At 43.6% G+C, this 23,484-nt stretch overlaps 1 protein-coding gene and 2 pseudogenes across 1 annotated transcript in view; 2 read left to right on the top strand and 1 right to left on the bottom strand.

The window, feature by feature from the left end:
- The window catches only part of Eepd1 (endonuclease/exonuclease/phosphatase family domain containing 1), a 112,692-nt gene that overhangs the window by 34,942 nt on the left and 54,266 nt on the right, over window positions 1-23,484 (top strand). The window lies entirely within an intron of this gene.
- LOC114618223 lies at window positions 12,843-14,341 on the top strand (annotated as a pseudogene).
- LOC114618268 lies at window positions 20,748-20,842 on the bottom strand (annotated as a pseudogene).

Here is a 23,484-nt window from a genome sequence, read left to right on the forward strand (position 1 = left end):
ATGCACACAGTCAATATGAAATTATTTTTATATATAAAATTCTGTGATATAAAATTATTAAAGATATTATTAAAGATATTGCAGAAGCATCTTTTATTCTCTTGTAATGCTTTGAAACCTTTGTGTATATTTTGTCTGAATAGATAGCAGGAGAGAAGGGCCTTAGTCTGCCCAGGACATGATGATCTTCTGAGAAGATTTGAGTACAAGGTTTAGATGAAGTCTGAGGCAGTGAGTGGGAAGGCGTGGGTAGTGAGTCCTTAATGCTGTCCATTCGGTGCAAACTCAGCTTGGTGTGTCTTGATAGCCTAGACTTGTGGGGCTCCCTGCTTGAAACCCTACTACGTGTTCATAAGAAAAGTTAGGAACCCAGCAGTCCAGGCTGGCCACCCTCTCTCAGTTCTTCATATGCAAAGGTTATCTTGGGGATGGTCTTCAGCAAGGGGCAGGTGTATGAGGCACCCGCTGCTGGAAATTGCTAGTTAAGTGGCCTTAATTCTAAGGTTGCTTTTTTTCTTGTAGATCCCACAGTTTTTGTTTGCCATCTGAAATTAGGTTATTGTTCTTGTGGTTGTACATAGTCATCAAACACACCCAGGGAAGATGTGTGCATTAAGTGTTACTGTCTTTCATTCTTGCCCTGAACTCATGGGGAGGATGAGGACTTGCCCTCTTTTGGGATACTTTGGGACCCACATGAATGGGCTTGCTTCTCTTCTGAAATCTCACTACAGTTTTCAAAGCCTAGATGGAGAGCTGGGCTCTTGTACCCTGTCTGCTTTGGTCCCGGTTCAACCCCATAGTGGAGTAGAGACAGCAGAAGTCTGCAGCCTGGTGCCTCCAGGAACAGAGCACCCTCTGCCTCAGCAGTTTTATTTTTATCTCGTCAGCTTGTTCCTGCTTTTGAAGTGTGAATCCCAGTGACCTGAATGAGCAGTCTGCTTGGGCCTGGGCCAGCAGAACCAGGTTACTAGAGTTCAGAGGAGCCCCTGGGCCTTTTGGAGCAGGGATGCTTGTTCCTGTGTGTTTGGGTGGGCGTCTTGCAGAGCAGCTTTGCTGCGGCCAGAAACAGGTGGTGGCTGTCAGGGTAACAATTTCTCATCTGAGAAGACATTGTGCCTAATATCACTTGGGACCTGTGTTCTCTCTCCTACATTCCTTCAATAGCAGCCCTGTAACAACAGCAGGCATAATTTTATGCAAGTTAGATGTTAGTATTTAGAATTGCAGAATCAAGTATGTGTACCTGTCCGTGTCTGGCCTCTTTACTTTTACATTTGCCTGTGGGAAGCCCTGTGGTTTGCTGTTTGCTGGTATTTTAGAACAGGATGGGGGAACATAGTTAATGCCTGTGTTAGGACGTGGGAGCATGTTCCTGTCCTGGGACCATGAGACAGCAGTGACTGACTGCTTGGTGCTTGGGGCAGTGGGGGAGGGGATGTGATGATACAGTAGTGGCAGAGGATGGGTAGGTGACAGAATGTTAGCTACAGAAAGGCCCCAAACACCTGAATTAGAATCAGTTAAAATAATACTTGTGGGACCCCTTAGACCTTATCAGAAACGGTGTCAATTTCTTTTTATGTGTCCCCACCCTCCCCCAGGAATTTTTTACAAGCATCTGTATGCTTATCCTTGCAATTGACAATTTTCCATAAGGTTATAGTTTTTAGACCAGCGTTGTCATCATCTGGATGGGAACCTGTTAGGGATACATATTTTAGGGCACCACTCAAGTCAAGGGAATACAGCTCTGGGTTGTTTTAATGAATGCCCCATCCCTGCCTCCAGTGACTCGGATATCTAGAAATCTTAGGGACTCATGTTAGCAAGAGGAGACTAGGTTGGTCTCAACTCTCAGTCATATGTCTTTGGATGGCTAGAGCAAGCATACTGTGCCTCACTGTTCTCACCTATAGAAAAAGGTTGGTAGTGTACATATCTTTCAGGGTTGTATGGGACTTGTGGATCATGAACGACAGTGTGGAAAGTGTATGGTAAGCGCTTGCTCTAACACACTCAAATTTAGTCAGCTTTGATCTTGGGTCTGTTTGACTTCAAGGCTATTTATTTGCTATATTATACTGATGGTCCCTTAGAAACCAAATTTACTTAGCTGTTAAGGCATCTAATTTTCCAACAGTAATGAGGGCTGTCTTTAGGCCCAGGCAAGCCATGTGGTTTCCTTTCAGTGGCAGCTCTGGTTTGTGTTTGGGTTGCTCAGAGAAGGATTTTTCTGAACCTAGGTTGCCATGTGCGAGCTTCTATTGATGTTATGTCTGTCATGGATATGTGGGGTGTTGCATAGTCTCCCTTCCTGCTGTGAACTTGGTGTGGGTTTCTGAGCCCTTTCTGTAACTGAGTTTAATGGAAAGAGGTTTAAAGTCTCCCCTGAATACGTTAGACTGAACAGAGTCATGTGGAGTGCATGTTTGGAGCAGATTTGCTGGGTATTCCATGTGGTTTGAGGGCAGCACCTGGTCTAGTAATTAATGTGCTTTTTGGCCCCGTGCCATCTCCTGCAGGGCACGTAGATGTCTGTGGCTGAATCCTCGCCAACCATCCATCCATCTCATGACCGTCAGGAACTTTGAGCCCCATTTTGCTGATAGGGAAAATAAGACTCAAAAAAGCCAAGTGTCGTTTTCTAGTGCTTAGCCATGGACACAGTGGGAGAAGCTTGTCTCGATAGATCTTGTATCTTTGCGTATCTATCTGGAAGCTAGGAATAGGGGCAGGAATGGATCTATTTTCTTGGAGCTAAGTCCCAAAGACCCACTCATGTGCTACTTGAGCCAACCTTCTGTGCATCTTGAAGGCTCTTTTCCCAGAAGGCAACAGTTTTAACGTTCTCATGACCTCAAATGAGCAACAAAGCCATTTAGCACCAGGCTCTAGAGTGGATGTTCTTTCTTCCATCTGTATTAGCTCCTTGCTAAGCAGCCTTGGCCTTGTGTCTACCAGGGGAAGTCGTTACTTGTATGTGGAAACTCCAACCTTGAGGACAATGAACAGAGAGAGCTGTTTTGCTTCAAGGTCATTGAGAGCTAATTTTCCTACGAAAACAACCCTTCACAAGGTCCAATTGCATTTACTAGAGTCTGTGTGTTAGGATGGGGCTGGATCCTGCACTCTTACCTCTCACCCTGCTTCGGCCCTCCTAGTCTAGAGGAGTATTTGATATCCTATCAGAAGTCCATCTTGGTAACATGGGTAACCACTTCAGTTCCCTCCCATTCTCATCTGCACTGCTTGTGACAATGTATCTATGTTTTTGACAATGTATCCATACCTCCTTCCTTCTGCCTCCCTTCTGTTCTTTTTTTTTTTCCTCTGTGACCATATCTGGCTTTAGTTGAATCCTGTTAAACAACTAGCATGTTTATGGTTCCCTGTGTACCTGCCATTTTGCCCCGTCTTTTCTGTCAGTTACAGGATGGCTTGCTGCCTTAAACACAGGCACAAAGAAAAGAGGCACAAAGCAGTTAGGGCTTCTTGGTGGCTTTTCACCCAGGCAGCTGCTTACATTGTTTTCTGTGTTTCTTGTGGCCTCACTTACCCAGCTGTTCCATACTTTCCAGTCAGAAAGACTTCCTGGTAGAAGGAACACATGGTATTTACTTACTCGGCAGGCAGGACAGGTGTCTCCCACCTGAAGACACATCAGTTCTGTATATAGTTATTCTATTTTTTTTCTGAGGCAGTTCTGCAAGTCTTTGGTTATCATATTGTATTTGTGATACCTGCTATGGGACCACCCTTAGCTCAGGGGTGTCGTTGGAGTCTCATGGGGCCTCAGTTCACTTGTGTGTGTGAGTTCCCTTATAGACAATGTCAGAGCCACTCTGGAGCAGTAAAGAGGGTCGCTGTTACTTTGCTCGAACAGGAGGAATTGGACTCCAGCTTGCTTCATCTTCCAGCTTCACGTGCACTGGGTTCTAGGAGACTTCACAGATCGATAGCTCATAGCTGTACACAACTCATCTCATGACATCTGACCTAAGATTAGCTGCTTTGCCATGAACGATCCTGAGGTGACGGTTCGGTTCTGTCAGTTGCAGAGGTGGAAAAGCCCAGTTAAGGGTTCCAGGCAAGCTTGGAGGAGGATGAAGGGTGTTGAGCCAGTTTGTAGGTCCCATGGATAATAATGATGGATGGAACAGAGGGAGCTGAGAGGAAGGAGGTAGGCGAGGGACAGCGCTGGGAAGACAGACTTTGGGCTGCTGTGGAAATTAAGATGACACAGAAGGTGCTTAGCAGAGCCTAGTACATGGAGGAAACATTTAATAAATGCTGCTTGTTCAGCACTTGGTCTCCCACACCACCCACGAAAAGGGGAACAGACAGAAGTGTTTCACCTGGTTTAGTGTGGTGTAGACTAGTCTATGGCACATGTTGTGTCTTGATTAGTGTTTGTTGAGTGAATACATAAAAGCATTAAAGCAGAACATTCAATAAGTGGATGATAATTAAAACAGAAAGTAAGGTCCAAGTAGAGGCAGATTACAGAGCAGAATATCGTCTGAGAACCAGAGGTTTTTGGAGAGTTTAGCATGTGATGCCAGGGTATGGCAGATCAGTGGAGTGATGGATGGAGAAGCGAGTAAGTGACTAATGCAAAGGAATTATATCCTCCCCTCACCTTGTGCATTAAAGGATATAACTGCGTCTCTCAAATGAACCAGAGGTTCAAGAGAAGAGCTGGCTTTTAAAGCATGGAGCACCAGAGGAAATGTGAAAAAAGACAGAGTAGTGGATTGGGTGACCTTTAAAAATCAACTTCTGTATTGCCACAAGCTTTAGAAACAAAGTTTGAAGTCAGTGTGGAAAACTTGGCTCACATATCAAAAAAAAAAAAAAAAGAAGTTTAAATATTTTAATATGTAAATACTTATATAAATCAAGAGGGAAAACTATCTTTAAAAACAATTATGTGTATGGATGTTTTGCCTGGTTGTGTGTCTGTGTACCACATGCATACCTTGTGCCCAGGGAGGCCAGGGGAGGTGAATCCCCTGGAACTGGAGTTACAAATGGTGTGGGTCACCATTGGGTGCTGAGAATCTGCTAATTCTGGAAGAGCAGCCAGTGCTCTTAGTGACCAAACCGTTTCTCTAACCCCATTTCTACTGTAATAGAAAAACCAGCCCAAGGACAGATAGAAATCATTCAGGAAGAACTGGACAGTAGAATTATATGCAGCCATTCTGATTAAGAGAACTTGTTGGAAATTGGAGAAATGGCAAGGAAAAGAAGGGAACATTTTTTTGCTTATCAGCTACAGTAACAGGGCTGCCTTAAGAAAAAAGATTCCCTGAATTGCTGGTGGGAGAAAGGCTAGAAACTGCTTTTTTGGCAGAGTTTAAAGAGGCTTAACTACTACATACACTTTTTTTTTTAAGATAGGAAGTGCCACTCTCTAAATCCAGATTAAGGAAATATCTAAAATGCCTATAATATATGCACATATATTCATCATAAATCATGGAAAAATAAAAAATAGGTGCCTAGCAATAAAGAATAATAAATTGTAGAACATATACATATGCAATATTATATGACCTTTAAAATAATTTTAAGGAATATTTAATGAAGCCATTCTTAACCTTTATTGAGTCATGCTTGCCAGTATCCCATGGCTTCAACCAAGCCACACAATCAAGTCCAGACCAGCAAAGCATGGGAGTCTCTAGTACAATCCTTTACTCTGTATGCTCATAGCATGATTATGATTATAGTTTATAAACAAGAGGCATGGGCATACATGTATGGGAGATATGCAAGTATGTTATCAGCTGTCGTTCTCTAATTTATTATTCTATTTATTGTTAAAGTTTGTTATAAGCATTTTTAAAATAATAAGCAAAATACATTTCTTGAACTAAGAAGGTATGACTAGGTTTGGGACATTTAGTATGATAAATATATTTAGGAGGTAGTCATTTTTTGGATATTGTTCATGAGGTAGGGTCTAGTCTAGGTAGGTTTAAGAAAAATGTAGCTTTGATTGAATAATGTCTAAGGAGCAGAAAAGGGCTGTGGGGTAACTTTGCTAGGAAAAAATCTCATTTAATATGTTGACTTTGAGGTTCCTCTGAAGCACTGTAGTTGAAGGTGCAAGAAGCATTGGAAATAAAAGAGCCAAAGTTGAGAAGAGAAAACTGGGGAGGGAGGGAGAGAGGGAGGGAGGAAGGGAGGGAAAGGTAGAGAAATATCTTGAGTATTAGAGATCTTTATGAGAGAGATGACACCTTGGAATAGCATTGGAAGGAATGCAAAGATGGCAGAAGATAAATGTTAGGATAAAGCCTTGAAAGGTGCCCTTAGCAGATTGGGGGCCAAGCTTTTCCACTAAGAAATCACATCACACAATAGATATAACACAAGAGGCTTATTGCGGGGGGGAGAGCAAAAGGCTGTCTTGTAGTGGGGACATGAGTGAGGGATAGAGGCAGACAGACAGACAGACAAACAGGGATACAAAACAAGCAAGAGAAAGGCCTATCTTTAGGCCTCTAAAGGGGGTGTGTGTTACATGGGAAAATATATAACTCAGAGTGACAGTGGGAATGCAGTGCTCTTGGTGGGAATGCAGTGCTCTTGGTGGGAATGCAGTGCAGTTAGTGGGGATGTAGTGGTGTTGGTAGAAATGCAGTGCTGTTGGGAATGCAATGGTGTTGGTAGAAATGCAGTGCTGTTGGTGGGAACGCAGTGCTCTTGGTGGTGGTGGATGATGACCTAAGCTGCTGTTGCTGAGTTTCCAAAAGGCAGGTTGGAGGAATGACAACTTTACATCAGGTAGGTCCTGTGTTCACTGAAGTTCAAGGCCCTGGTAAAATTGGTGTCAGGTAAATGTGTGTTCTAGATGCTGCTACACTCACAGTGCTGTTGCTGCCCCAAGTCCTAGCTAGCCTTATGTTGTTACAGCCTCAGCATCCTGCACCTCTCATTTGGACCACTTGACCCACTTGTAATTCCACTAACACTTGTGTAATTAGCTGATCGATGGGCATGTTCTCTACCAGACTGTCAGTTCCATGGGAGCTGAGAGTGTCTAATTCTTTGTTGTTAATCACTGGTGCCCAGCACACTGCTAGGCATGGGTTTCCTGGGAGGATGAGTGAATCCAAGTATATATTTAAACAAGCAAACCAGGGAAGTAGCATGATCCACGAGGATGGGGGACGAAGACGAGAGATGTTGGGTTCCATGAAAATATCTGTGGTTTCAAAGACAGAATAGACTCCAATATTGACTGGTGTTAGTGTTGAGAAAGATGGGCTTTAGATGATCAAGAATGAAAAAGCTGTTAATAGAGTAAGAACAGAAGAAGCAGGTCTGTGGAAAAAGAATGTGACTGTTCTGTCAAGAACACAATCGAATAAAGAGGAAAAAGCTGCTAAGTGTACTAGCCCTTGAACAATGATGGATGGGACACGTATGTAAGAAGGAGATGGTGATCCTATAACAATAGGTATCATGCGTCATGACTGACCCACTGCTGGGTTGACCGTCTTGGGCTTTGGCAATTGCTTATTTATTTACGGTGTCTACAAGAAATGGACATCCTATTTGAAAAATGAAGTTGAGCTGTCTTCTCTTGCCCCATATCTGTGCCCAGAGCCATTGGGTATCCCCAGAAGAGGCTATCAGTGCCCCAACCCCCAGTTGCTGGTATTGTATGCTCATGAAAGCCTACTGTGTGCCTGATGGTTCTCAAGTGATAAGTCCTTCAAAGTATCACTCAGTCTGGCAGCACCCACCTCACCCTTCAGTTTTCATTAGGAGCAAATTCTGAAGCCACACCTGGAACCTACTTAAGATGATGGTCTCCATTCTTGGAAAGCCATTGTCCTGCTCTGAAAGCATAGACCAACAGTTGCTAGGAACTAGTTAGTCCTGGCTGACCTTTATGCAGGAGCCTCAGAACTGGGGTAGTATCCCCCTCCCCCCTCCCCTCTCTCTCCACCCCTACCAGAAAGTGTTTTTGAAGTTGTCTATTAGAAATCTGCTTTGAATTCCCTAAGCTAGGGGAAGTGGGCTGATAAAATTAGTCCCTGTCACGTGAGTGACTGTTCCATTTTATACAGGGTCTGCAGGGTCTGCTGGGATCCCAGGCAGTTTTCTAGGCCTGGCTGTGATTTGCATATAAGTTTCTGAGCTGGTGATGGGGCTCATGGACCCCTCTGAATTTGGTATTTTAAATTGCAGACTGAAGGACCAAAGGGAACTGAATTGCAGGCTGGAGGATAAGGTTTCATACCCAGCAGCTGGAATTCATAGCTCTGGTGTCTGGGACTCATGCCTTTGAAGAGTAGTGAGAGACTGTTGTCTAACAAAAACCAGACTCAGGCCCCTGGCTCCAGTCCTCACTGTGACTCTGCCCACAGCAGGTCATCTATCTCCTGCACTCTGGGTCATCCCCCACTTACACCTCTCAGCTAAAAACTGGCTTAGCAGGGCATTTGCAGTTGCTTTTAAGGGGCCAGACCTCTCAGCTGCAGCTCTCAGCATGGAGACTCAGCAGCAGATGCTAATTGCAAAAGCGGTAAGTGGAGTGGTTTTCTTTTTTGTAATGTCCAGAGAGGCTCACAGAAATAGAGACCAGGCAGATCCCCATATTTAAAAATGACTCAGGGTGTGCAATTTCACAGCCAAGGCTCTGGATGCACAGCTGGTGGTCCCTGCGTGCATAGTCACTCACAGTTTGAAAGTCTATTCATGCAGTGTTTGGAGGCTTTGATGGCTGGGGTTCTGGTCCATGTTCTTCATTGTTGAATGCAGCGTTGTGGGTAGATCCTGGGAGCAAGGGTCTGTCTCCTTCTGAGGCTGAGGCTGCTTCTCAATGGCAAGTACTCACAGCCCAGTGCTGATGACATCTTTTGGGGAGTACCCCTCCTCCTGGAAAACCTCTAGGCTTCCATTCAGACCCCAACATAGATCCATTCCAGTGCATTCTTTCATGGTATTCTTGTAGGTAAGTCTGCTATTGCCAAAGCCACAGGGAGGGTGTGAGGCTAGCATCAGGTTCTCCTCTACTCATGATTTTGAGTCAATAAACAAATCTGTCTAAACATGCTTGTCTAGTGAGTAGACTGGTTTTACTTACCTTGACGGATGGACCCCATAAAATCTTTCTGGACAGAATATCAGTAGCTTCTCACAGAAGTATTTGGGAATTTTAAAAGCCCCTAATAGCGTTTTTTGTTTGTTTGTTTGTTTTGTTTTTTAATTTACCCAGGGAAATAGATACAGTTAAAAAAGAGGAATCAGGGGCACAAGGACTCCTGTTAGGTTCAGAGGCCACACTGTTTATTGGTTGTTCTGCACATGGGTGCTGGTCTCACTGGACTCTCCAGCATAGCTCAGAGGTGAAGGCAGATCCCCGGGACTCCCCCTTGTGCCACCATTATGCACCAGTTTAGATGAAGAAATTGAGACTAGCCTATGATCAAATAAATGTGAACTTAAACTGCATAACATCCTTCTCCACCGTGTCATAGTTAGTTTTTAATTACTCCATGTCAGAGAGTCCATTGTAATACAGTGGAATTCAAATTCTAGTAGATTCTGAAGGGAAATTTTGTAGAAGTTATTAAAAACCACAGAAATCGCCACAGCCCTTTACCTTGTTATCACAGCAATTTACTGGTGGAAGCAAGTGAAGACATGTAGAAAGCACAGTGTTCAAAGTGCCTCACCCGGATGCTAATTACAACAGTGCAAAAAGGCCCAACATCCACTGAGACTTAGTTAATTATAGCATGGACTTGTATATTTGTAACTGTTCCCAAGATTATTAGTTAATGACATAGCAGGCCAATTAATAGTGATAATTTACATTACTCTATGATATTACAAATGATAGAAAACTGTGTGGATCATATTCCAATACTATGAAATGTACATGGAGCTCACTGATTTAAGAAGGTAGACTGGTTAGCCAGTCATTGAGTTCCAGGATCCACCTGTCTGCCTCTCACCTTTCACTACAGCAGTAGGGTTAGAGACTCACACAGCCACAGCCAGCCACAAAACATTCATTCATTCATTCATGCATTCATTCATGCATGCATGCATGCATTCATTCATTCATTCCTTTGATCCATTGTTTCTTTTCATTTAAAAAATTGTTTTATTTTTTGAGATTATAATTACATCATTTTCCCCTTCTTTCATCCGTCCAATTTCCCTATATACTACTCCTTTTTTTTCTCTTTCAAATCCATGGCTTCTTTTTTTTAAATTAATTGTTGTCATATATGGCTATATATGTATATATGCATATATATATGTGAACTTACACGTATATGTGTATGTTCATATATTCATAAATACATAAATGCAACCTGCTCAGTCTACAGAATGTTACTTGTATGTATGCTTTTAGGGATGACTATTTGGTATTGGTGTGCTCTTCCTTGGGGAGACTATTTCTCCTGCTTTCAATATTCCTTAATTGCCTGTAGTTCTTTGTGTAGTTTTTGTGAGGCCTCATGGATTTTCCACTTTAGCGTGCCTATTGTTGTTCTTTGTTCAGTTCACGTTTAGACAGGCATGTGGATGAGACGTTATAGTATAGCTTCTGACATTCCTAGTAGATATAGTCACATGGCAAACTGTCTTTAATGCAGATGGAAGGTTTGTAGAAATCCTGCACTGAGCAAAGTATTGGCAACAATGTAATTACTCTGCATCTTTGCCTTCTAGTGTTTCAAATTTCTGCGTTATTATAATAACTGTGACCAGCGATGTATGATATTACTGTTGGAATTGTTTTGGATGCCATACAAGTACCATATAACAGAGTGAGCTTAATTAGAAAATGTGCATGTCTACACACACTGGAAAGTGTGGCTCTTACAGTTTCACTGCCCTCTCTTCTGCAATGTTCTCAGGCCCTTAGGTGCAGGAGTGTTTTGTAGCTATATCTGTTGTGGCTGGGCTCTACAATTATACGTATTGATTGGCTGTGGCCTTCTGCGACAGTCATCATCTGTTGTATAGAGAAATTTCCCTGACGAGGGGTAAAGACTATATTTATCTGTGGATATAAGGGCAAATGCTTAGGATGTAGGTAGAGCTTGTGCTGGTTTAGTACACTGGTGGTTGTAGGTTCTCCACCAGGATCCATGAGTTAGCTAGCCCTGGGTAATTGGCTAGGTTTTTAGTACCAGGCATGGTTTGTCTTTTGCTGAGGGAATCTTAAGTTCAATTAGAGAGCTCTTGGTTACTGCCAAAATATTAGTGCCACTATTGTGCCTTTAGTGTGATCATGCTTTGTTGGTGATTGCTGTGGTTCATGGCCGTCATAGCTGGGTAGAGCTGTCCGTGGTTTTCCTCCTTTGGAAGCTTATATGGTGCCTTCTGGACCATGGAAGCTAGTCCTCAGAGAGGAGGCTTTTAGGTCAGTTCCAGCTCAGAGTCTCTTGGGTCCTGTGTCTGAAGGGCATGATGTCATCAACAAAAGGGAAAGGACTTAACCGTCTACATCTAGGAAGGCAACTAAGGGCAATAACAATAGGCTGTACGTTTGGAGAGTCTCTTGGGCAATCCATATTGACAAATTAAAACAGGCCTTCTCTCTAGTACTGGGGTTTGTGCTAGATGGTCTTTTGTTCTTGGAGGGAGCATTTTCATTTAAACTGTATATGTACATTTATACATAGACTTCCATGTATTACTTTTTTTTTTTTTAGGTAGATAGTAGTATGACTCCTCATGACTTTCCAGATATCCCCATTGTTATCTTCCCACCTGTCTCCTTCCTCTCCCTAAGTAGAGCTCACCACCCCCATCAGCTCATGTGTACCCCGCTAATCCCCTCTCTACTGCTTCCCCACCACCCCACTCAGCAAAGGTCTGATTTCGCATTCCTGATTTTTGCAGTTATTGCAGGAATCTTCTTTTATATCTGTTAGGAGAATTGGATGGGAAAGAACTTGTTGTGTTTGTCTTTCTGGGTCTGGGATACCGTACCCAATATTCTCTTTTCTAAGCCAGTCCATTTTTGTTTTTAACCAGGAAAGTTCATGATTTCTCTTTTTCCTCCCTTTCTCCTTTCTTTCTTCGTTTCTTCCTTCTTTCTTTCTACATCTGAATAATATTCCACGGTATATGTACTACATTTTCATTGTCTGTTAGTTGTTTGAGGGGCATTTAGGTTGTTTCCATTTCCCGGCTATTGTGAATAGAGAGCATCAGTGAACATGACTGAGCAGTTATCTGTGGAGTTGGACGCCAAGTCCTTTGGGCACTATAATCACTTTTGAAAGGTCTAGAATGTAAAATTAAGACCCTAATGGTATTAATTCCCATGTAGCAGGGTTATGATTCATGGTCCTTTTTTCCTCTATATTTCCTAAGTATTTCAAAAAAGGAAAGCATTCTAAGAAAACGTACTCCTAAGACTTAGATGAAAAACGTCTTTGAAATGCGACCTCATGATACGCTGCTTTCAACAACTCTCTGACCAGAGAATCTGACTAGCTGGTTTGCATTTACAGGGAGGGAGGAAGCTTTGCTTTTTGTTGATGAAGAGAGGCCATTGCCTCTGACACAACCCAGCAGTGGATTTGATCTGGTCCTAAAGGAGGAACAGCATTGGGATGAGGTGAAAGGTCAGCCTCCACAGCTATATAAATTCTGGCAGAAACATTAGTTTGCAAGCATGGAGCCTGTGCCATGTTAGATAACTTTCTAAGTCTCAGTGCTCTCTGAAAGCAGAAAGTTCCTTTTTACTTTCATGTCCAGTAAGTAAAAAAAGAACTTCCTTATACTTTCTTAGAAAAATAAAATGAAGAGTAATGTGCTTAAAACATTGGCATTGGTCCTTTAAGAAGATGGCTGCGGGTAGTAACAGGGGCGGTGAGAAGAGCTGCTCGAAAAGCCAGGCAGACTCCGGTTTCCTGGGGTTGTGACCCACCTTAGTGGATCCCGCTCAGAGGCGGCGGCGGGGTCCCAGAAACAAGAAGCGCGGCTGGAGGAGGCTCACTGAGGAGCTCCTGGGGATACAGGTAGACCAATTCCTGGAAGACGTACGGCTACAAGAGCGCACGACCCGTGGCTTGTTGGCAGAGGCCCCAGACGAAAAGCTCTTCTTCGTGGACACTGGATTCAAGAGAAAAGATCCAAGCAAGAAGAGGACCTGGGTCCAGAAGAAGTCACAGCGTCTTCAGAAACCCCTACGGGTTGACCTTGCCCTTGAGAATCATTCTAAGATCCCCGCTCCCAAAGACATCCTCTCACACCAGATCCCCAATGCCAAGAAGCTCAGGCGAAAGGAGGAGCTATGGGAGAAACTGGCAAAGCAGGGTGAGCTGCCCAGGGATGTGCGCAAGGCACAGGCCCAGCTTCTTAGCCCTCCTGCACCAAAGGCCAAACCTGGGCCCCAGGACATCATCGAGCGGCCCTTCTATGACCTCTGGAACCCAAAAACCCTCTGGACAAGCCTTTGATTGGTCAGGACACATTCTTTCTGGAGCAGACCAAGAAGAAAGGTGTGAGGCGGCCACCACGCCTTCACATCAAGCCTTCCCAGCTGCCTGCAGTGGAGGTGATTCCTGCGGGAGCCTCCTACAACCCAACCTTTGAAGACCACCAGGCCCTGCTTCGAGAGGCCCATGAGGTGGAGCTGCAGCGTGAGAAAGAGGCAGAAAAGCTGGAGCGACAGCTGGCCCTGCTCACCTCAGAGCAAGCCACCACCCAGGAGACCATGTTCCGGGAGATATGTGAGGGCCTGCTGGAGGAGTCTGAAGGTGAGGGTGAGGATGAGCCGGGCTGTGCTGGGCAGCCAGAGGCTGATGATGGGGCCACCGAGACCTCACCCACCAGTGCTGCTGGTCCTGAGAAGAGGATGGAGAAGAAGACAGGGCAGCAGCGGTGGCGGGAGAAGGCTGCTCGCAAACTGCGTCTGCAGCAGGCTGCACCGAGGGCAGCCCGGCTTCAGCACCAAGAACTCTTCAGGCTCCGTGGGATCAAGGCCCAGGTGGCTCGGAGGTTGGCAGAACTGGCACGCCGGAGGGAGCAGTGGCGCATACGGCACCTGGTACAGGCTGACAAGCCCCGAAGGCTGGGATGGCCCAAGTACCAGGCCCCTGACATTGATGTGCAACTCAGCTCTGAGCTGTCTGGCTCACTCAGGACACTGAAGCCGGAAGGTAACATTCTCCGAGACAGGTTCAAGAGCTTCCAGAAGAGAAATATGATTGAGCCCCGGGAAAGAGCCAAGTTCAAGCGCAAATACAAAGTGAAGCTGGTGGAGAAACGGGCCTTCCGTGAGATTCAGTTGTAGCTGTGCAGATGTCGGAGCCCTGCCCATCAATAAAGTGCTGTGACCAAACAAAACAAAACAAACCAAAACCAAAACCAAACCAAACCAAACCAAAACAAAAAAAAACGTTGGCATTGGACTGAAAAGATCAGTAGTGAGCCTAGCTGGGGACAGAGGGCATCCTGGGTACTTGGAAGTACTTCATGAAGGCTTGTTTTGTTTTAAAGTGCCTCAAGAAGTGGTTGTTCACCCATTTCCTGTCTGAAAACATGATCAGATGTAAAGCTGGACTTTAGAATGTCTTTCCAGCATGGACAGATTGTTCACATTAACTCCTGTGTTGAAAACATAGTATTTGCTGTCTGAAAATGTGGTCAGATGTAACAGGTCTTAAGAAGTCATTCCCAGCATCTGTTGATAAGCTTTGGACACAAGTACTAGAGCATGGGCAGTGACAGGGAGAGGGACAGGGGAGGAATGGCCCCTTTATCTAGCTTGGGAAGGTCTTGGGTCTGTAGACGTAGAGGCCAGAGCTGAGGAAGGCCTGTGGAGAAGTCTGTCTTTGGAGGACCCTGGTTCATTTGGGCAGAATGAAGGATGCTGAGTATAGAGATGGGTGTAGGTATAGCCATCTTGAGTCATAGTTACCTGGATTAAAAATGACCAACAAAGATCTCCTGGGTGCTCTGCAGCTTCATCTCTTGCCTGTTGGCTGTGGCACTGGGAAGAAGTTTAGGATGAAGGAGAGGTACTGGTGTCCTAGGCTCTGAGCATAGAGGAAGGCTTAGCTCTCATGAGGCATCCTGGCCCACAGTAATGTCCGTATCTTTCCAGTAGACCTAATGACAGTGCAAACAGAAGTGTTTAGGAAGCATGTAGCTCAGTGTGTGTCAGAGGGAAGGACTTTCTTTTTCTTCTTCCTTCACCCCAACTTGAAATTTGCTCCATAGTGTTATTTTGGTTTTTCAAGACATGGCTTCTCTGTGTAGCCCTGGCTGTCCTCAAACTCACTCTGTAGACCAGCTTAGCCTCAAACTCAGAACTCTAACTGCCCCACTTCCAGTGCTGGGATTCAAGGGGTACACCACCACTGCCGTGCAACAGCATTCTTAAAGTAGTAATTTTTTCCCTCTATTTTAAGGGAAGCACTTCTCACTTTCAAATGACGTGATATTTCATTCCTTTTCAACATTTTATACTTTAACTTCTAGGACTTTGTTCTCATTTTTGTTAAGGGGACTTCAATTTATAACAAATCCCACATATAGGCTTGATAGTTTTCAACAAACATGTGTATTTAAAATTATAAACATTCTGACCCTGATCTCATGAGCTATCTTATACTTAGAATATAGGCTACAAATACACACACACACATATGTATGTGTATATATATATACACATACATACATACATACATACATACATACATACCTTTGGGCTGTGTGTATAAGGTCTATTTGAAACTCAAGTATGTTTCTTGTTTAGACTTAGGTCTGATCCACCAGCACCCCCCTTCACACACACACACACATACACACACTACATACATTTATTTATGTATAGATGTATATATTTCAAGTCTTAAGCATTAAAATAAATAATAGTCCATCTGTGTAAATTTTGCCCATTATTTCTATACTTTTAAATTTTAGGGACAGAGAACAAAAGTGTGCTTTCCAGTCAACTTTAGAGAACTTATAATAGTCACTGGACTTGGAGGGCATCCTTAGGATGGAGTGGGAGTGAGCGTGTTTACTTTTAAGTGACTCACCAGTGCTGGAAAGAACAGTGCTGCTGAAACACCAGCGTAGCAGCTCCACATTCACAGATCCTTTCTCATATGTCAGCCAGTCATTCGCAGTGGTCTTTTTAGTAGTAAAATGTCAGCTTTATTGTGATCAGTGACAGCTCTCTGTATACTTTCCAGTTATAATGAAGGTAAGAATTATGTCCATTTCAGTGCACAAAAATATCATTAGGTATGATTTATTGAGTACCTACTCTATAATGCAAGCAGATGACACTTCACTGAATTCTCAGAGTGAGCATATTAAATTAGAATTATCATCCTAATTTTACAGAGTAGAAACTGTAGTCTGACCAAATGCCTTTCGTAAGACAGGCCTTCACCAACCTCCCCATGTGCCATTGGCCACCTGCTTCTGTGCACTCAGTCACTCCCGCTGCTGGCACTGCTTCAGCTTTTGTAAGTTCATTATCAGGAAACATATTATAGTGGTATAATTGATCACGTGTTCTATTCCTTTATTAGAGAAACGTTAAGTATTTTATGACCTTAGGTCATTACAGATCTGATCTGTCATGGTCTGCTCAGGGTACTATGTCAAAATACTGTAGAGCAGATGACTTATAAACAATAAGCATTAAGCTCTTCTACTTGAAGACCCATGTCTTAGTTCCTACATAATAAGGGGCTTTTATGCTGTGCTGTCTGTGGTAAAATGAGTAAGGCTATCTGAGGCCTCGTTGACATGCATATACAAGGATGGTCTCTTTACAGTAAGGTGGCTTGCTACATAGGAATAGCAGAGTTATTCTTGGTTTCTTAAGTACAAGTAAAACTTACACTTGCATTAAAATAGAGTCTACTAGTGTGCGTATTTGCAGTTAAAATATGTTATTGCTGAAAACAGAATGTGCTCATTTGAGCCTGCAGGGAGATGTAGTCCTTCCTTAGGGTTGGGGGGAGTCTTCCCTAAATGATGCTGTATATTGATCAAGCTGTTGGTGGCCACTGGACAGTAGCTGTGGTTATTTCTTTTAACAATGAAGCTTGTTGCTGGAGAGATGGCTCAGCGGTTAAGAGCACTGACTGCTCTTCCAGAGGTCCTGAGTTCAATTCCCAGCAACTACATGGTGGCTCACAATCGTCTGTAATGAGATCTGGTGCCCTCTTCCGGTGTGTCTGAAGACAGATACAGTATACTCACATACATAAAATAAATAAATAAATCTTTTAACAATGAAGCTTGTTGCCTGGCTTCTCTCTCGCAGATGTCTTTCTAGGCTGTGACAGTGTTTGATAGCATTACCAATAGCAGAATCTGTGAAAGTTAGAGACAGTCCTCTCTTGTATTTACTAACTGAGTTCACATTAACCCCGAGAGACCTTGTCTCACCTCAGCATCTTTTATGCACCATGATCGGCTGCAGGCTCTGTTTCAGGAGATGACTTTCTTTGCTCGTTCCTAAGAGCAAGTCCTTACCTCTTGGTTCCTATGACATCATGGCAGTTCAGGCACACCTCAAGATACACTTATAACTCCTGCTCTCTACTGTTTCCCTCACCTCTCCACTCACTTCCTCCACCCAAGTCTCAAACCCCTTAATCATTCATGAGGGTTGGAATCAAGTTCTTTCAAATTCTCCTTCATTGATGTCTTCGTCTCTCATAAATTTCAAATATTCTTAATGGCATCTAGAATGGTAAATCCTTTCCAGCCCATTTCCGGTTCACATTGCCACATCCATTAGAGGACTCTATGGCAGATCAAGTCTTATAAATGCATCTCTTAAGTAATTAGCCTGTACAGTTGACATGATGCTTTCATAAGCTACATTGGCAGCAAGAAAAGCAGCATTAATCTTGTTAGATATGTCTGCCAGAGCTCATGGGTGATCAGGTGATTTGTGAGTGTCCCATAATATTTGAAAGGAACCTTTTCTGGGAAGTAAGTCATAACAGTCAGCTGGAGATATTTAGGATGGCATGTTGCAAACAGATATACTGCCATCTGGCCTCTGCTACTTTGTTTACTGGGCACAGGAAGATTTCAGTCTTTCTCGGGGCCACTAGGAATTTGGGAACATAAATGAGCATTGGCTTCTGCTCAAAGTCACCAGCTCCATTTAGTCCTAACAAGAGCGATGGCCAGTCTGTCATGCTCTAAAGCTAGGCTTTGATGTCTCTGGTTCTGAAGTCCAGGGGACTTGTAGCAGCCTGCATCAGTGGTCTCAGGGACCCTGTGTGCTTCTTGTGACTCTCACATCAACACTTGCTGCTTTACTTGATTTGTGTTCTAGACATGGCCATTTCCTTAAGCCCCAGACGTGTCTTCTCCAGCTCCCTCAGCTCTCTCAGGGTCATAGGATTAGAGCATAGGGCCTTGCTTTGGATTAGACTTTGTATCTGCTGTGGGCCGCTTGATCTATCCAAACCTACAACATTTCCCTGTCAACAGTGAGGCTGTTTTGCTTGCTTATCCTTTCTGTGTTCACTGAATTAGCACTTTTCCTTTTCCCCAAGAACCTTCCCTATGATCGCCAGCATGACTTAATTAATTAAAGATAAAACATTTTAAAGAGCTTTTCTTTTGACTCACACGTGGATAAGTGTTGAGTACAGGAGGCACAGCGCACATCTTGCCTTGCCTGGTGTTACTTTTTCACTAAGCTTGCTCGTGTTTAGTTTTTGATTTAAAGCATTGATTCTCAACCTGTGGATTGTGACCCTTTGGGGGTCAAGTGACCCTTTCATAGGGGTTACCTAAGACCATTGGAAAGCAGATGTATTTGCATTATGATTCATGACAGTAGCAAAATTGTAGTTGCAATGAAAATAATTTTATGCCGGGGGTGGGGGTGGTTACCACAACAAGAGGAACTGTATTAGAGGGTCTCATTGTTAAGAACGTTGAGAACTACTGGTTTAAAGTGAGAGGCTTTACGTTCTTTCTTTTATGCTGACACTTACAGATGTCTGTAAGGCAATTGACTGGCCTGATTTCAATACTGTTGTGTCTCAGAGGCTAGGAAGCCCCGAGGAGAGGGAGAGAGATGGCAAAGGGCTTTCAGGCAGGGTAGACATGCACATTTACTAGTTAAGCTTATTGTAGTATATGGTACTTGATGGCGTCCAAACAGTTACAACAACGGTAACATAATCGAAGACTGGTCATGGTTATTGTAATAATGCAGAACTGTCAAATACTATGAGAATGAGACAGAGATGTAAAATGGTTACATCATTGTCAGCAGATGTGCTCAGCGCAGGGGTTCTCCATCCTTCCGTTTGTATTAAATACAGAATCTTCACAGCACAGTAGAATAAGCTACACCTGCACAAAGGCTTCTCCTCTCGTGGCATCATCAAAGAACTCCCAACTCTATCACATTAAGGGATGCTGGGTTTTCACGTATAAACATGCACTTAAGCTCCTTCCCTCCTCACTAGAGAGTTTTGCAGCTAGGCTGTAGAGGCTTCATAAGAGCCAGCTGATCTCATCTCTTAGCTCTGGCTTGAAACTTACCACAATGGGAATGGCCGTTATAAGCACTGAAAATGGTAGCCCTAAAGAGTGCTGCTAGTGTTTCCTTAACAGCAGTTCCTAGCATTAGAAATAATTTTTCTGCTCTACAGTGAAAAGACATCCCAGTGAGTTTATTCTGGATGGGTGCCCTGGCCACAGGCATATGTCAGCCTTTGAACATGGCAACACAACCTCATCTAGAGGGTCCTTGATTAAGAGCTGAAGAACAATTGAGGTTTAAAAACAGTCACATGCCTTTAATCCAGCACTTGTCTTTAATCCCATGCTTGGAGGCAGAGGCAGGCAGATCTTTGAGTTTGAGGCCAGCTTAGTCTACAGAGTGAGTTCTAGGATAGCCAGAGCTACACAAAGAAACCGTGTTTGGAAAAAACCAAAAGAAAAAGAAATCACAAATTCTACAATGGAAATCCAAAAGGGGATTTGAAACACTATGCTTCCTCCTAAATAGGTTTTACTGCTTTCTGATCTTTAAGAAAGGGTTAATGACTAAAGAAAACATCAAAATAACTTGCATGTTTATACCCACATCTGTGAGTGTTTCCTATGAGCAGAGCAACATTCAGAGTTTACGAATGTAGTCTCTGCACAGGACCACAGAAGTATGTGCTTGACTCTCTTTTCCTACCTTCCCTGGAGCTCCTGAGGTTCCTAAAACTCCACAAGCAGGAGGCAGCACAGCTCAGACTGACTTCAGTTGGTAGATCTTACACCTTGTACCACCATGAAGAAACTTAGTGGTAAACACTTTTAGATTCTCAGAGTTTTGAACTGCTCAAACATTTTGGAAATAAAAATAAAAACATTCTATAAAGGAGATCAAAATAGTGCTCTGTGCTATGAAGCACCCAGCTGACTCCAACTCACAATCCTTCAGCTTTGTCCTCACCGGTGCTATGATTACGTGTATCATAGCCTGCTGCCTGCTGTGTCTTTGCATTTATCCACAGCAAACTTGATGAAGCCCCACTCCTTTGAGATACGGAACTTCTAGCAGTCAGAGAACCTGACCTCAAACTCAAACAGATATATTTCCATAGTGCATCATTCTGCAACTTTGAGGTAAAGACTTAGCCAATGTGAATCCTGGCCATCTTGCTCTGGTTCTTCCCTAAGGTCTCATATATATCTACCTAAAGCCTAATAGGGACAAAAGGTGAGTGATATTTGTAGTCGTTGGAAAGGCCTATCTCCAGGGTTTCTTGGACAACCTATATAAGCAGCAAGCTGAATACAGTACCGATGAGCCTGCTGTTTGCAGCCATTGTTCAGTGAACAGTATATTTTAAAATGTGAAAAAATGTGCAGGGTCCATCCTTTACTGTGTTGCTTTAGAAGTATAGAAGAACAAACCCCACAAACCCAACTGTAGACACGTATTGCTTAGCAACAGAGACACATTTGGAGAAGCGAGGCATGAAGTGATTTCATTATGTATTGTATAGGCATCATTGAATGCAGTCCTCTGGGCTAAGAAGGCTCCAAAAGCACTGAAAATAAAAGCTTATGGAACCGCCACTGCATAGCTGGGCCATCCTTGACTAGTGTGTTGTTACATGGGGCACGATTATGCTTAGTGATATGGAAACAACCCATGTAACCTTCGGACATAATAAGCACACAAAAACAATCTAGGAAGATGGGGCAGAAAGAGTGTAAGAGATGAGAGATTGTGTTTTCTGGATGTGTCAAGGAGGCTGCACCCACAAAACCTCAGGACTGTAGTTGCCTAAGCAAGTCCTACATAATACCAGTCAATGTGCAAATTTGGGTAGGGGGAATTCTCAAGGCCACACCCCTGCATGAAGAACTACCAGCAATTGCCGACTGCTGAGAGAGGGGGAAATCTGTTTTCTTCAGAGTCAGAGTATCTAGTCCCAGTGGTCAGTCCTAAACCCTAAACTCATGTTTATATGAGTGACACTAAGTGATCTCAGTAGGTTTTACATGCATATACTCATGTAACAGTAATAGCCAAAGAAGAGGTCATGAATTTGACAGGGAGTGGGGGAAACCCAGGAGGAATGGAAGGGGAGAGAAGAAAGGGTAAAAGTGATACAACTGTAGTACTCCACGGATGTGTGTAGTATCAGAAGGCAACTTTGTGGAGTCAAACCTTTCCTATCACCATTATGCGGGGTCTGGTGATCAAACCCAAATGGACATACTTCACAGCAAGCACCTGTCCTCACTAAGCCATATTGCTGCTCAGCCTAAAACCCAGTTCCTAAGATGAAACACAAATATTTTCAGACCTGAAAGAGAGAAGGGGGGGGAAGGCATAGATTTGGATGAGGAGGTTGTTCTAGTTTGATTCTTTTCTTAAAATTTGGAAATAGGAGTAAATCAAATAGATTTCTAAGAAAAGGTAATAAAACCAAGCAGTTGAGAACCTGAAAATGGAACAGAAACTCTGGAGACTGTCCTTAAAGAAAGTCCTTTTCTAGACTGTTTTGTGGACTCTTCAAAGGCAGTGAGTCAGGTCTGGAACAATCTACATGTAATTCAACCTGCAGTCACATAAGTAGCACTCAGCTTCTATGGAGAAGGTTGAGATGCAAGCCTGTTCATTGGCAGTGACAACACATGTATCTGAGGAGTGCAGGTCCTGTGCCTTCCCTCAGAGAAGCCAGTGCAGGGTAGAGGGTAACACCCTTTTCCAGTAGTGGGCAAAAGTTAAACATTAGGGAAAGCAAGTCTGCCTATGACATTCATGACCTCTTCTGGAAACTGGAGGTTGCAAGGGAGTTTTCTTCATGACCTTGCTCATGCAGAGCCTCCTCTAAAGGGGCAGGGGGAAATGTTTGGGGAGCTGAGTTGATCCCATGCCTGGCCTTGACTTTGTTCAACTTCCTAAGTACTATACAGAGGCATTGAACAGAGTGATCCTGGCCTGTGGCCACCATGCTGGGCTGTGGATGCGCCTTCACCACCTTCCTTCTCTTGCCGTTGCCCCTGAGAGCTTCCTGCTGCTCCTCTCTGCTAGAGTCATGGCCTGTGCTCCTCCAGGATCCTGGGATTACAGTTAACAGGACAGATGTACTGGGATTACAGTTTGCCTTCCCAGGATCTCCATGGGGTTTGGCATGGGCTCCTAAAATGGGGAGTCTTCTCATTTTTCCTTTTCCTTGTAGAGGATATTGTGGGAATGTTGTATTATAATACAAAACTGCCCTGGGTTCTCTTTGGACCTCTCGGGAGCCTTTGTATTCTGTTGTATGTATGTATGTATGTATGTATGTATGTATGCATGCATGCATGTATGTATGGTGATCACCTACTCTGAGCAAAACTGATAGGATTTAATTAAGGGTGGGGCTAAGCATGCGGCTGACTCTTTGTCATTCAGCATTTGGGAGATTGAGGCCGGGTGATTGCTACAAGCAAGTATGAAACTACACAGTGTAACATATTTTAGGCTACAGAGTGAAATCCTACCTAAAAACAACAACAGCAACAAAGCAAAATAAAACAAATGAAAATTTCTAAAATAAACACAAAAGAATGTGCAGAGTAATAGGTTTTCCATCGACACAGTATAGGCTGGATTAGACCAGAAAAAAATAAAGGCAGGTTTATTAGACACTGCTCCTGGATGGGTTCACTGGTCCCAAGGAACAAGACTAGGGAAATTGTACCCCCATGCTAAGGCAAGGGGTTTTATAGGTGTTGAGCGGGGGAGGGAGGAGAGAGAGAGAGAGAGAGAGAGAGAGAGAGAGAGAGAGAGAGAGAGAGCGCAAAATCAGTCTTCTCCCCGATAGATTATCCAATTTCAAGTGGTCACCACTAAACATATACAGATGAGCAACACTCAATGGACTCATTATGTATTTATATGTGCGTGTGTGTGTGTCTGTGTGTGTCTGTGTGTGTGTGCATGTGTATATAAGACAGCAATAATTAAAGAAGAGGTCATGAGTC

Source organism: Grammomys surdaster, unplaced genomic scaffold, assembly GCF_004785775.1.
Source record: "Grammomys surdaster isolate TR1022 unplaced genomic scaffold, NIH_TR_1.0 140, whole genome shotgun sequence".
Classification (NCBI taxonomy): domain Eukaryota; kingdom Metazoa; phylum Chordata; class Mammalia; order Rodentia; family Muridae; genus Grammomys; species Grammomys surdaster.